General features: G+C 42.2%; 1 long non-coding RNA gene across 1 annotated transcript; it reads left to right on the plus strand.

The window, feature by feature from the left end:
• Window positions 1-7,729: 7,729 nt before the first annotated feature.
• Window positions 7,730-8,618, plus strand: LOC308326377. The gene is made up of 4 exons (XR_013965088.1): window positions 7,730-7,840; window positions 7,986-8,181; window positions 8,274-8,352; window positions 8,503-8,618. It is a non-coding gene; the product is annotated as an uncharacterized lncRNA (long non-coding RNA).
• The last annotated feature ends 6,461 nt before the right edge of the window (window positions 8,619-15,079 follow it).

The raw sequence follows: 15,079 nt of genomic DNA on the forward strand, positions 1-15,079 counted from the left end.
GTTGTATCATAAAACATTTTAAACAGCACTACACAACTCCAAATGAAAAAAAAGAATCAGACCAGTATCTATGACAAGCCTTTAAGCACACTTAAGCAATTGACTAAAATGTTTTCTTTAAAGAAATGAAAGTGATGATACTAAAATATGTCACTCAAATAATAGTGATTAATGATCTAATTGTGTGTTTGGCATTGAACATATGAATCAAAAAGGAATGTCTGTTTGTCTTTTAGGCCTCCTAATAAAATAAATCCCAGCCGATATGACAACTTAAATATACAATGAAATTATTGACATTTAATCATTTTTGAGTGGCGCTAGGCCCTCCTATAAACAGCTATAGTGTACATTCTGTCTGAACACAAACATTAAATGCCATTGACAATGAATAGAGAATTTACGTCATGTGTCTGAGCAAATCGGCTGAGTATGTATGTATGTCGGTGGCCACCCTTGGCCAATAAGGGACCACCATTCTTGATGATGATGTACGATGATTAGAGCGCCCCTCACTTCACACGGGTGTGATTTTATGATCTACATATCAGCCTCTGTCTCAATCCATCACTGTTGTGCCCAGGTCTTAACCAGAGGTCCATATTGATAGTTGCTGAGTAAGCAGGCCACAGTCCACAAAGAGTTAATGCTTCCCATCAAGGCAACAGGGATGTCAGACTGGAAGAGCTTGCACAGTTTAATTCTTCCAATTATTCTCTCAACATGGACTCGAAGGTGTGCAATCTCCTGGGTTTTATTAACATCTGCTGCTGGCATCTGGCTCTGTTTTGAGAGGAAGGGTGGGCGATACAGTTGACCTGAGATACAGTCAACAAACCAAACCTTGTCTGCCATCACAGCCATATCCTCTGTCAGCAGGTCTTGGAGGCCTGACTGCTTAAACAGCTCTTTGTGACTGATGGAGCCAGCATACAGGTCTGAGATGAAGGTGACTGCTCCATGAGGTGCCATACCGATCAGGCCCTTCAGGGTGGAATGAGACTTGTAGGAGGAGAACATCTCACTCTGAAGAGACAAACTGTCTGGCTGGTGGCATCTTAGCTCTGTGCAGTCGACAATCACCTACAAAATGAAGTAACATCAGATTATTTTTCAAACATCAAAGTGATGCAGAGAAAACAGTTCTCAGGTTTTAACAATGTCTGGAGAGATACATTGATCTGCCCATGCTCACACAACATTAAGACTACACTGCCCTCTACTGACCACCCTATGCACGCTGTGGACCCCCTTTCCATCTAGACCAGAGGTGGGCAACTTTGGATGGAGAGGGCCACTATATTTCCACACTCACTCCAGAGGGCCACATTGCATACTGTCATAGAAAAAATAGCCAATCTACAAGCTCAAAACACACTGCGACGCGTTTTGAGCTTGTAGATCAGCTATTTTTGCTATATTTTAATCTAAATCCTGAATATTCTTTTGGCTATTTTTGAATTGGAATCCTGAAAAGTAAACATTTTTATATAATTTCAAATGCATTTAGTTACCGTAGTTATGTTGACTTTATGAACAAAATACAAATGCATTGGACAGAAAACAGACTAACATTTTAATACTACTCATTAAGCTACTAATCTATAGACTGAAGTAATTAAAGCGGGTCATGTTTGGAATTGTAACAGCTGAAATAAATAATATATCATGGGCCGCATTAAATTAATGTGGGGGCCGCATGTGGCCCCCGGGCCGCCAGTTGCCCATCCCTGATCTAGACCAATGCCAGTGATTGCGTTCACCTGTGTATCAGCGTATTTGCTCTGCCTGAACTCCCTCGGCAACGCAGCCTGAACTTCCTCTTGGGACATCCAGAGTTTCAGAGAGCCCAGCAGAAAGTACAGGTAATATGTCCACGTTGTTATGATCCGGCTGACCGTTGATGGGTGGATCCCGAAACGATCCCCCAGGTCAACTTCTGTGGACCCCGACGCCAGGTACATGAGGAAGAGGAAGAATTCATCCAGCGGAAGAAGAGCATGTCTCTGAAAGAGAGTGTGCAAAACACAGACAATTATGTCTAGCAATGTTGTTACAGAATAGGAAAAAAAATTACATTCATTTGCCACATTGTATAATCCAGGGCAGTGGCATGACTTATGCATACTATACATATTCCTTCCATTGCCCTTGACCAAGGTACTGCAGCTGATCCTGCAGCTGGTCCCCAGGCATTGCACTGGCTGTTCAATGCTCCCAAGTAGGTAAAAAGCAGGGGACACATTTCCCCAACACCGCCAGTACTTTAACTTCAATATGGTCTTGATTACACCATTACAGGTATGTGGTATAGCAGGGTTCGGCAACCTTTTTCCACATTTCTTGATAGTCAGTGTGCCATTCATATCTTAAGTTTAATTATGACAACACATCAATTAATATTTCCAACATATTTTGATTGTCGATATATTCTTTTCTTTCACATCAGGATGCAAGGATCAGTATATTCAGTCAAATAAGTAAACCACCTATCTCTCAGACTCTCTCCCCAGTCAGAGTTCTGAGTTTGAATTCATGTAGAATTATGTGCAGAATGTAATTTGCATACATATGTGAGGGTACTACATTTAATTACTCTCTCCCTCTCACACACTTATGCCAGTGTGCCAGTGATCCCCTCCCCAGTGCCAATGTTGGCCCCAGTGCTAGGTTGCCTACCCCTCTGGTATAGCGATTCTACAGTAACGGTTAGCACAGTACAAAATATTAAAACAGCCTGAGTAAACTTACTGAGTAAGTACATGGAATCAATATTTCCTCATCCCTCTGCTGGGCTCTCTGTGCCCGGGTGACTCGGATCATGTTGCCTGTGGATGGTTCAATCAGGTGCCAAAACGCTACCAGGTGCTCATAGGTAGCAAATCTTGGAGACAAATTAGGATTGTCATTGATTGTTTAGAACCATGAGCAAGGTTACACTTTCATGCAATGACATTTACATGAAGAAATAATGCATATGAAATTGGTATGCTTTATGCAAGTCATTCTCACCTTGTTAAGTTACTAATCTGTGAGTCTGAGCCTTCAAATCGATGTAGCCCAAACCTACATTTCAGTGACAACTTTAAGTCCTCCACCCGTTTCTTCAGTCGAGTGATTTCATCATTCATCTCATCCCTCTCACTCAATGCCAGCCTTGCCAGGCCAACAGCGGCAGGTTCAGGGGCTGTGCAGTAGTCGTGGTCACAGCAAGGCACTTCCATAGCAGTTTCAGCATCACCATCCACGCCTCTGACAGTCTGATCTGGGCAGTTAGTGGGTCTTTCTCTCCTCTGCCAAACACTAACGCGTTGACAGACTTCATATCCATTCCACTCGAACAACACGGGCAAGGCCCCCTTTCTAAGCCGATGAAGTCCACCTGGAGTCTTCTTTATCACGTCTTCTTTAATAAAGTGCCTACTACACACATAGCACCGACGAGTGACGGTGAAGTTGTTCCTTCTTATATTAACCAGCCATTTGCGCCTCAGTTCAGCATCTCCTGGGAAACGGTGAAAACTCAAAGTTGTAAACTTTGCTGAAGAAGTGCAAAGAGGCACTGAACAATGCTCCGTAGAGCCCACCGCCCTCTGCATCAATTTCACCATGCCTTTCTTCATGGCAAATTAAGTCACTACACTTCAAAGACACGGTCTGATCTAGCTAGCCATGGTTCATGACGCTCGTAGGGCTAGGTCTGATCAACACGACGACAAAACGTGAAAACGAACGGCAAGTAAATTAAGAATATAAACACAGACTTGGACAAAAAAAAGAGTACAACAAAAACGAACAATTTCAAGTAGTTTTAAGTATCGGAATAAAGCGTGGGTTTGTTACGACCGCAGCAGCATTGCTCCATCTGTTTACACAATAGACGCGGAAGTAAAGGGGAAGTGACCGCATGTGAAGAGGAATGCTCGACTCCGCCCCTTTCTAGATATAGAGCACCGAAGTCCTGACGTAACTCGCTCATCCCGTCGATTCCCCTGGTTCGCGGAAGTAATTTCTCTATGGAGAATAACATGGGGTGATCTTAATATCGTCTACTATAAGCGTTGTGGTCCAAAAATAAACAAGCTGACGCTGTCTCGGCGTTATTGTCAGGGAGGTGTCTCTGTATCGTTTGCAACAGTCAGTCACTCATATATGATACAGTCTGCTTCTAGCGAAAATCTAACTAATTCAGCAGCAGTAACATTAGCGTTTTCTCTCAGTCAGTTGATTCTTCATATCCATATGAGTGAAGCGGCCGGGGTGACATGTCTATTTTTCAAACACAGTTCTTATATGAAGCAATCTAAAAATCCTCCTATGGCGATTTCAATGCAACTAAACAAATACATGAACCTGGGGACTGACGCCCTCTACTGAAAGTGACGTCAGACTTCGGTGCTCTATTGAGCAACAGTGCTGCCTAGCAACGGTTTGCGCGAACGCTCTGACGTCACCCGAATCAACAAACGGGTTGCCATGGCGACATCTCCACTGTCTGTGTCCCTTTAATGCCCATATATGGAGATCTATGATGACATTGCTAGGCAACGGTTTGTGTACTGCTGATGCCAGACCAGGTGTGCTGAGTCAGCGTGATGTGAGACAAACCTGCCTGTATAAAAGGGGAATACATTTGATTTATATCTCACTCTAGCAAGCGAGATACTTATACATACAAAGCCAAAGCGAGAGACATCATTTTACACTAAGCCATGTCTCCCCGGTATGCCTTGAGCACCCTAGTCAAAAAGTCCTATAGGATCTTCGAAATGTCCAATAGGATCCTACAGGATTTTGAAATCCTATAGGAATCCTATTGGATTTTTACACATATCCAACACTATCCTATAGGATTGTGTCAGCACTTTATAAAATCCAATTGGATTTTCCAAAGTGCCAATAGGATCTTATTGGGTTATATCCAACTTTGGAAAGTCCAACAGGATTTTTCAAAGTTTCAATAGGATTCCATTGAAACTGCAGAAACTCCAGTAGGATTTTCTGAAGTTCCAATTGAACCTGGAGCCATGTCCAAAGTTCCAACAGCACCCTATAGGATTATATTGGAACTTCAGAAACTCCAATAGGATTGTCTGAAGTTCCATTTGAACCTGTTCTGTTTCAACAGAACCCTATAGGATTATTTTCCAACAGCCAAAGCCTTTAAACAAAATCATTCAAGTCAAGCCTATTGGAAATATAAGTGTGTTTGCTTATAAAAAAAATCATCCCCATTAAAACAAATGTAGCATTTTTTTTTAATGTAGAACAAATACAACGGTGCTCTGTGGCCTACGGTCGCAACTATATAATCCAGTAAGACGCCTGAGGGCGAGGTCGTGTGCACTGGCCATATATGGAGTGTGTCTTGAGTGTACATGTTTGATGAGGTCAGATCAACATATGGAATGTTAGAACAGGTCAGCTCCAAATATGGAGATCTGGAGGGTGGCAGCGGGGGCAGTGTCTTGAGTGAACAGGCATTGAGGGCACAGGTAGGGCCGGGACTTCATTTTCAGGCCTGTTTAGAACTCTAGTTTTCACCGGCTGCACTCATAACTTTGGAGAAGGCCCGTCTATAGTTTAAATGGACAGGTATCAGATAAAAGGGAGACATCGAAGAGGAAGGACGGATGGGGAACGATCAACATAATGTCAGAACAGGTTCTGACATATATCCATATATTAATATTGATGACATCAGGATCTCCATAGCAGGTCGCATTTACTATATAATCCCTGATTTACTATCATCCCTGATGATGTCATAATGCTGTCACGAGACCTGGGCACAATGTGGGTTTTCCATGTATGGGATTTTGGGTGATGTACGATTCTATAGTTAACCTTTGATAATCATATATTAATAATAATATAATTGCGACCTTCAATTATATTAGGCCTATATTATGTGTGTGTGTGTGTGTATTTATATATATATATATATATATATATATATATATATATATATATATATATATATAAAATATTGCTTATTGTTACAATGGGAGTGATACACACACACACACACACACACACACACACACACACACACACACACACACACACACACACACACACACACACACAGGCGCTGGTGTTACTATGGATGGAATTTATGGGAGATGGGGTGATACGCGCGCGCACACGCATGCGCGCGCACACATACACCTCGGTCTAGAATTTCTCAGAAAACTGTCGTGATTCAAGCAAGACGTAAACGGTCTCTTTGTTTGTTATTGGTTGACACTACGTCACGGTTTCATGTTAAGATCTACAAGCTAACAACTCGTCGCGTCGCAACGCGGAGTGAGCTTGTAGATCTGTTCGTTTTTGACAAGCGTACACCGACTGTCCTTAGCGCGAGCTTTGAACTTTTCAGAAGAGGAAATAATATATAACTGCGTCACGTCTTGGACTGATGCCTGATGGACTCCCACTTTCAGCAGTTTATTCAGCGTTTTTTGAGGTGAGTGTTTAACTGTTTATTAAATAGCACAGGGGAAACTTTATTTAGGTGATTTGCTATTTGTTTGCATACTTATACTTGTCCCATAAGTTTAACACATGGAACCGCGGAGGAGGGGTTATTTTGTACCGTGTTTTGGTGTGGTTGCTTTGAAGACGGTGGAAATGGTTGTTTATGGATTTTTAATATAAGCCTTCCATTTAGGAAAAACACAGGCTTTAACTATCTTCGGGTGCAGTTGCCCAACGATATCAGGGCAGGCCCATTATTAATTTACATGCTGGGGACCCATACTCAACATTTCTAACATAAAACCTTGGTGTACTCAACATGTCCGGGTTCACAATGGGGCTCCATGGGCTGCCAAGTAGACTATAGTAGGGCATTGCGGTTCTCAAAGTGGGGCCTGGGCCGGGACGGGGTACAGGTAAAATAGCAAAGAATCTGTTAGACCACTATGTTAGAAGAAGAAGAAGAAATGCTTTCTGGTAAATCAAGTTTACCAAGGGTAACTGGACTAAGCATCAGATACTTGTTTACAGCCAGGCCCACATGGAACATTTCATGGTAGAGGTTCAATGCCTTGTCCAAGGGCACTTCAACGGTGGTAATTTTAACGTGTCGGATCGCTGATTCGAACTGGCGACCTTCCGGTATCTAGACCGCTCCGCAATCCACTCGGCCACCGCTGCCTTTATGTTATACTGTTATACTTTGGCTATTCGAAAATGGCCAATCCTCAAGCTCATAACATTGCATTGCAAGCCAATTGCATTGCAATAGGCTGTGAGTTTGTAGATTCGAGAATCTAAAAATTTGGGCTAGGCTATAGCTATTTTCCTTGAAACTTTGTGAAATGTCCTGATTAATTTTGAATTAATACCACAAATCTCCTATGGGAATCACTGGTGCAAAATTGGGCTTGAGACCAGATATTATGTTGAATAGCCAACATGAGTAATATAATGTTAAGTTAGTTGCTCTAGTACTTATCTACTAGTATGTATTTATTTATTTTATGTTATGTATAACTTGTTGTATTGGTATGAAAGTGATGTATTGGTATGAAAATGTGTTTACATAACACATTGTGAGCTTGTAGATCTGCTATTTTCAGTGAGTGTCAGAATAGGGGCACTTTTCCCCTACTTTCTAGTAAGGGTTTTCTAGTAAGGGATGCATTCTAGTGTTTCTATTCATCTTTAACAACTTGAAAAACTTTGTTTCACAGGATGCCATGCTTGATTCACTGCACAATAAATAAATAAAAGAAAGGAAGCTACTTGTGTCTAACAAGGAAATGGCACAAATAACAGAAAAATGGACTGGAAGGAAGCGACCTCGACAGCTGAGGTTAATCCAAGCACCATGGTAAAAAATCTGTTTTAGCTGAAAACTAGTCTGTGCCGAATGAACGTTGGGACCTTTATGCTGATACATTTAAAGGTCCAATGTGTGTATTTTTCAACAATGTTATGCAATTTACTTGAATCTGTAGAACTTGTTTGATTTATAGATTGATACAGGAGAAGATGACTCTCAAAGAACATTTGAGAGTCATGAGAGAGGAAACGGAGAAGGTCCGTCCAGACCTAGAGCTCCTCAAGAAAGGTTGACACGAATCAAATTGTACCGCAGAAACTTTGTGTCCAACCACAGCACATAAGAGACGCTCTCTGAGTTCCCATGTCTCAGACTGACTATCCAAAATAGTAAGTACAATAATGTGTCAATTGTCTCCTTATTTAATTGCATGAGTTATGACTATATTTTAGACATGTTTCTTCTACTTTGCCTTCTAAAGCTCGCTTGGGATCTGAGAGATATCACATTGATGTGGACAAACAAATCCTCAATAAGCTCGCTGCGATGGCAGAAAAAAGGTAATGCCAGAATCAAGTAACAAAAACTGACTGATGGCAGTAGCACCCTGAATCACTCACTCACTACTTGACTGACATTTGTTCTCGTGATTTTAAAGGATTATGAAAATAACATTATTATAATAACTTATTGTATATTTTTTTATTAAGGCCTCCAATCGGAAGCAGCAATTCTGCTCTTGCCTGTACTATTCAAGGAGAAACCAGAGTTTCCGTTTGAAGTTGAGGTGAGCCATGAACCGTTCACTAGTGGGAGAAGCACTATGTAATTGAACCACATTTTATTATTGCATTAGTTTTTATATTATCATATGGTTGTTTCTGTTTTTGACACAGTGGCTCTGCAGGAGACTAGCCAGAGGGTGTGTGTTTGTCTGATGGTTAATGGTATTCCCTCTCCCCAGGGCCTAGCTCAGACAAGCACTGAAAGACACCAAAGATGATGCTGAAAGGCTGCAGGGAGGGTCACCCCATGAAATATGACCACATTATGCTGTCGATGGATGACCAGGTAATCACAGAGGAGAGTGTGGACATCTCAATGGCACTGGGACTCAGAATCCAGTACCCTAAAGGACTGAAAAAGACACTGACCTTTTTGGAGTGTGTTGTTCTGAAATTGAAGGATGCAGGCAAACTTCCTGTCACAGTAAAAAGAGTGTACAACTCCATCTACGAGTAGCATGTACGTAGGAGTCAGTGTTCTCTCTCTATGTCTGGAATGGATGGCCACTTGAGAGTCTGCTAAAAAGCAAGGACTTTGCCACTGGACTGGGCCTCTTCTAATTCTGGAGTGTACATTTTGTTTTAGAAATCCTGAAAGACTGTCAAAGTGTCAAAAACAGTCAAGTGTGTTGTTGACCATTATAATGTTGTTTCACAGAGAAGAACTTTAAAGGGATTTTTTAAAACTTTAGCTGTATGAAATACTTGCCATTAATATAGTGGTTGCAACTGTATTCATTGATTGCCCGATTGAGTCCCGTGGTGGGAGTTCTGCTCTGTTTTTGTGAAATATTAAGTTCCGGTCATTTTGTGGGGGGGCACTGGGGCCACGCATTAAAAGTAAATTAATCCACAACATCATTTCTTTTTTTTTTTTTTTTTTTTGTAAAAGTTTATTACCAAAACAGTTTAAAAGTTTAAGACGTTGAAAACCAACAACCCAAAATGATATATTAAAAACAAAACATACTCTCCCCCCATGACTTCAGCCTGGTGGAGACAAAAATGTATCAAATAAGTATTAAACATGCATACAATGCATCCAAAAGCAAAGATTAGACTGCAACAATGATGGTTGGACTCCAAATGGAGTCCAACCACTGGGCCCTGTGTGGAACTAAGCCCAAAGTACAACGTCAGTTCTGCTCCACTCCTGGCCTGGATGGCCCCTGGGAAATAGCTCCTCGAAATAAGGGGAAAAAATTACAATCCGTTGTAAATAAATCCCGTCATGATTTTCAAATCTCCACCAGTAATAGTTTCGCCATGCTGGGAGAACAGGACTTCCCCATGCTCCCTGGGCAAAATACCCCCGTGCCTGTAGAAATAGCCAAACAGTCTACCGAGATGGCAAACAGGGGGTCGCACACATCTGCGCGCCTACAGATGTTATCATCGGCCGTAAATAGGCGGTCCACCGAGTCCAGGCTCTCTGGGGGTCTCTCAGCTCACCAGACTGCCCCATCATCAGACAAATCTCATGCCCAGGACCAAGTACAGCCTGATGCAGAGGCACCAGTAACACTTGGATCCACGCTCTCCTCACCTCCCCCCTCCCCCATCACAGAGGCTCCAGCCCTGATGCCCCCAAAATCCACTCAATCCACTCAGCCCCCTCGTCCACTCTTTAATCCAACCACGCTCCTCATTGGTGATTCCATCATAAAACGGGTTCGTTTCTTTAATGTTTCCACAGTCTGCATCCCCGGTGCCACGATAAATACAATCACCAAAGCACTCCAAGAACTGCTGCCGTCCCTCCCATCCACCATAAAACGTGTTATAGTCCATGTCGGAACAAATAACACGGCCCTTCACCAATCGGAGGTGACAAAAGATCAATTTCTTCATTTGATTGATCTTTTACGCCGCTCTAAAATGTCATTTTTCCTCTCCGGTCCCATCCCAACTTTTGGCCGTAGTGATATGCAGTTCACCAGACTCGCCCGTATGAGTGCCTGGCTGCAGCGTCTCTGTCGCATGTATGACATTGGTTACATTGACAACTTCAATCTTTTTTTGCACCGTCCTTCTTTCTACTACAAAGACGGTTTACACCCGAGTAGCCGGGGAAGTCAAGCACTGGCCACAAACATAACTGTTAGCCTCCGCCATCATCATTCACCCTACTCGACAACAACACAGTCCAGTCCTGACACTTCCGTGATTTCCGTCACGGATTGACGTCCCCTTGGTCCCAGCTCCAATACCAATAGTTCCGCCTCCATTCCCAGCCTCATTTCCACTGGGCTTGGACCAACATCCTCACTTTCAGTTGCAGTTTGTAACACAACAATTACCACACTAAATATTAAAACAATAATAACACATAGACAGCTAAATATTTCTATGTCAAAGCATGCAAAAACTCCCTCAAATTTAATAACTGTCACATTAGTACCCTTTTCTCTGAAATCACCCTTATGTCATAATACTAAAGATCTAAAAATGGCGCTGTTAAATACCAGGTCTTTAAATCAGGACAAAACATTTCTAGTCAACGACATAATTTCAGAGCATAACTTAGACTGTATATTTATCACTGAAACATGGCTATATTCAAACGCTCCTGCTGCCCTTATTGAAGCATCCCCTGCTAATTATGCATTTTCATATTCTATGAGGCAGGGAAAGACAGGTGGGGGGACAGCCTCCATTTGCAGCACTGCTCTAAATAGTAAGAGTATTTCCTTTGATACATTTATTTCTTTTGAATATCATGCCTCTATATTAAACTGCCAGTCCCCTGTCCTAACCTTAACTTTATATAGACCTCCAAAGAAAAACTGCCCTCTTTTCCTAACAGAATTTGCCGAACTCCTATCCATAATTAACACAAACTACGATATGACAATCATCAGTGGAGATTTTAATTTCCACATAGACAATGAAGCTGATATACAGGCTAATAATCTAATCACTCTATTGTCGGACATGGGTTTCGCTCAACATGTGAGTGGCCCAACCCATGACCGTGGCCACACCCTTGATCTGGTCATTACACGGGGCCTCACAGTAAACATTCTATCAATCGCGAAAGTCGCTTTCTCAGACCACTCCCTCATTGAATTCTCGGTATGCCTACCAGTACCACAGTGCAATACAAACCGCCTCGTGAAAAAGCGACACCTAGACTCAGATGCAGCTGACAAATTTATTGACCACTTTAATAATGTACAAACCCCTTATACACGCCCCTCATCAGTAGATGAACTGGTTTCTGTTTTTAATAGTAAGCTAAGGTCTACCCTTGATTTTATTGCGCCTGTCAGACTTAAGAAAGTCCCCCCCAAAGAAAAATCACCATGGAGAAAAAATGAAAACGTAATTAAAGAGAAACAAAACTGCCGCAAAGCAGAACGCAGATGGAGAAAGACAAGACTACAGGTTCACTTTGAAATCTTACGAGAACAACAGATCTTATATAACAAGACCATCAGACAAGCCAGGGGATCTTACTTCTCTGACCTCATCCAAAATAACCTGCACAACCCAAAGATACTTTTCTCCACTATTGATGGTCTAATAAACCCCCCTCCACAAACCACAAATGACCTTGCAACACAGGAAAAAACAAACGAGTTCTCAGCCTATTTTAAGGAAAAGGTCACTTCCATACGTATGGATATTGCCAAGATAAGGACAGCAAACACTGCCATAAGGTCCCCTGCACTTTTCAGAAGCACTTTATCCCAGTTCACCCCAGTAGACACTGAAACTGTTAGCAAAGTTGTAAGGGCTCTTAAGTCCTCTACTTGTTCCCTTGACCCTATCCCCACTAGCTTTTTTAAAACAGTTTTTAACTGCCTATCTGGGCAGTTATTAGAATTAATTAATAAATCCCTGCTTACCGGTATTTTCCCTGGGTCACTCAAAAGCGCCTTAGTAAAACCCATCCTCAAAAAGAAAACACTGGATTATCTGGTTCCCAGCAATTATCGGCCCATATCCAACCTCCCGTTTTTAAGTAAGATCCTAGAAAAACTAGTTTTTAATCAATTAATCTCATTTTTAAACAACAACGAAATGCTAGAGATTTTCCAATCTGGTTTCAGAGCAAACCATAGTACAGAGACAGCTTTAGTCAAAGTACTAAATGACCTCAGAATAAACACTGATGCAAAAAACCTCTCCGTCCTTGTTCTTCTGGACTTGAGTGCAGCATTTGACACAGTGGATTACGACATCCTTCTGGACAGACTCAAAAACTGTGTTGGCCTCTCAGGAACAGCTCTCGAGTGGTTCAGGTCCTACCTGACTGCTCGTGATTACCGAGTAACACTTGGCGATTTCTCCTCCGACACTGTTGAGTTGACGTGCGGTGTCCCCCAGGGCTCTATTTTGGGCCCCATCCTCTTCAATCTTTATATGCTACCACTTGGTTCAGTTATCAGAAAACATAATATACACTTCCACAGCTATGCCGATGATACCCAATTATACATTTCCATATCCCCAGGTGACCTTACCCAAATTGACACCCTCATACAATGTATTACTGACATAAAAATATGGATGTCAGAAAATTTCCTTCAATTAAATGAAGGAAAAACCGAAATCCTCCTTGTCGGTGCCAAGGCCGAAAGAGACAAATTATCTGCATACCTTAAAACAAAAGCATTTCACACCAAGGACCAGGTGAAAAACCTTGGTGTTATTTTTGACAGTGACCTGAACATGGAGGCTCATATTAGAAACACCACCAAAATATCATTTTACCATCTGAGAAACATTTCCAAAGTCCGACCATTTCTGTCCCAAAATGACACCGAAAAACTCATACACTGTTTCATCACCAGCAGGCTTGACTATTGCAACGCTCTCCTGTCTGGCTTACCCAAAAAATCCATTGGTCGGTTACAACTGGTCCAAAACGCAGCTGCCCGCGTGCTGACAAAAACAAAACGCAGAGCACACATTACACCAATTTTAAAGTCCCTGCACTGGTTGCCTATACATTTTAGAATAGATTTTAAAATTATTTTACTTGTTTTTAAAACACTAAATGGAAATGCACCTATTTATTTTTCAGAAATGCTTCCTAAATATGTGCCAGGCAGACCACTTCGTTCATCGAGTGCTGGTCTCCTGGAGATACCTGAGACCCCAAAAACAAAAAAATATGGTGAAGCCGCCTTTAGCTACTACGCCCCTGTGCTCTGGAACAGCCTGCCAAGGGATCTACGGTTCTCTGAATCTGTTGACATTTTTAAACGAAATCTTAAAACACACCTTTTTAGCATCGCTTTTACCTCCTAGATCATGTCCTTTTCCTGTGATTAGTCTCTCCTTTTTACTATTGTTTTTATTACTTTATAGTCGATGCTTTCCTGCTTTGTTTTGCTCTTTGTGTGATATGTACATGTGTATATTTGTGTATGTGTATGTGTATTTATATATATACATGTATGTATGTGTGTATGTATGTATATATATATATATATATATATTATTTTTATTATTATTACTTTTTTTTGTTCTTACTGTAAAGCACTTTGAACTGCACTCGCTGCCTGAAAAATGTGCTATATAAATAAAGATTGATTGATTGATTGAAACCAAAACATGTCTAGGCGGGGGGAAAAAAAGGAATGCATCTGAATCACATTTACCAATTGGCTTATAAACGGACACGGGAAACGGAAAAACGTGGGGACTCAGGCACAGTCACAGGCAGATCCGACTTCTTCAGCACCACAGGTTTGTAATGTCTTACTGGACGAGCTTTATGAACCTGGTCCTGACGCATTTTTGCAACTTCGTCCTTCTCTCGCTGTTCTTGCTCTTGGTGCTGCCTCTCTTCCATGCAGGCCCTGAGGGTCTCTTTCTCGCTCAGCTCCTTCTCAAACTCCTGCCGTTCCCGGGCGCGGCGCTCTGTGGCGAGCTCAAAGGCCTCTGGAACTGTGGAAGTGTTCATGCCAAGAACAGAGTGGCTTTCCTTCTTGGGCAGGAAGGGCTCTTTGTGGACAACTTTGCTGGGCTGTGCTTTGAAAACTGTCGCTTCTGCCTGTCGTTTCTGCTCCTCCTTTACCATATGCTCCCAACGATCGTTCTTAACCGCTCCTCGTTCGTCGATGTGCAGCTTGAAAGGCTCCGGCTTGGTAGGCTCAAGCACTATCTTTTTGGGCAGGTGCACCTCATTGAAATCTGGCAGGGGTTGGGCCTTGAACTGATGCACCTCTTGATTTCTCAGGTCTTCTAGTCTCTTTTCCTTCAGAGTCCTCCTCTCCTTTTCCCTCTCCTCAAATGAGAACGGCAACACCTCCACCTCGCTCTTGTCTGAGGGACGAGGATAGAAGGGCAAACCGAAGTGAGGCATTGGGTTGGCTTTCACAGGGGATGGGGCCTTCACCTCCACCTTGCACTCCTGACGCACCCTTTTCTTGATTCTCTTCTCAATCTGAAAATCGAAGCCCTCTGGTTTTGTGGGCTCTTTCGCAGCTGGCTTCTTGGGGTTCAAAACACTGTCCAGAATCTTTCGGTTCAGTTCTAGAGCCTTGAA

Source organism: Protomyctophum bolini (assembly GCF_963924005.1).
Source record: "Protomyctophum bolini genome assembly, chromosome: 12".
In the NCBI taxonomy this organism is placed as follows: Eukaryota; Metazoa; Chordata; class Actinopteri; order Myctophiformes; family Myctophidae; genus Protomyctophum; species Protomyctophum bolini.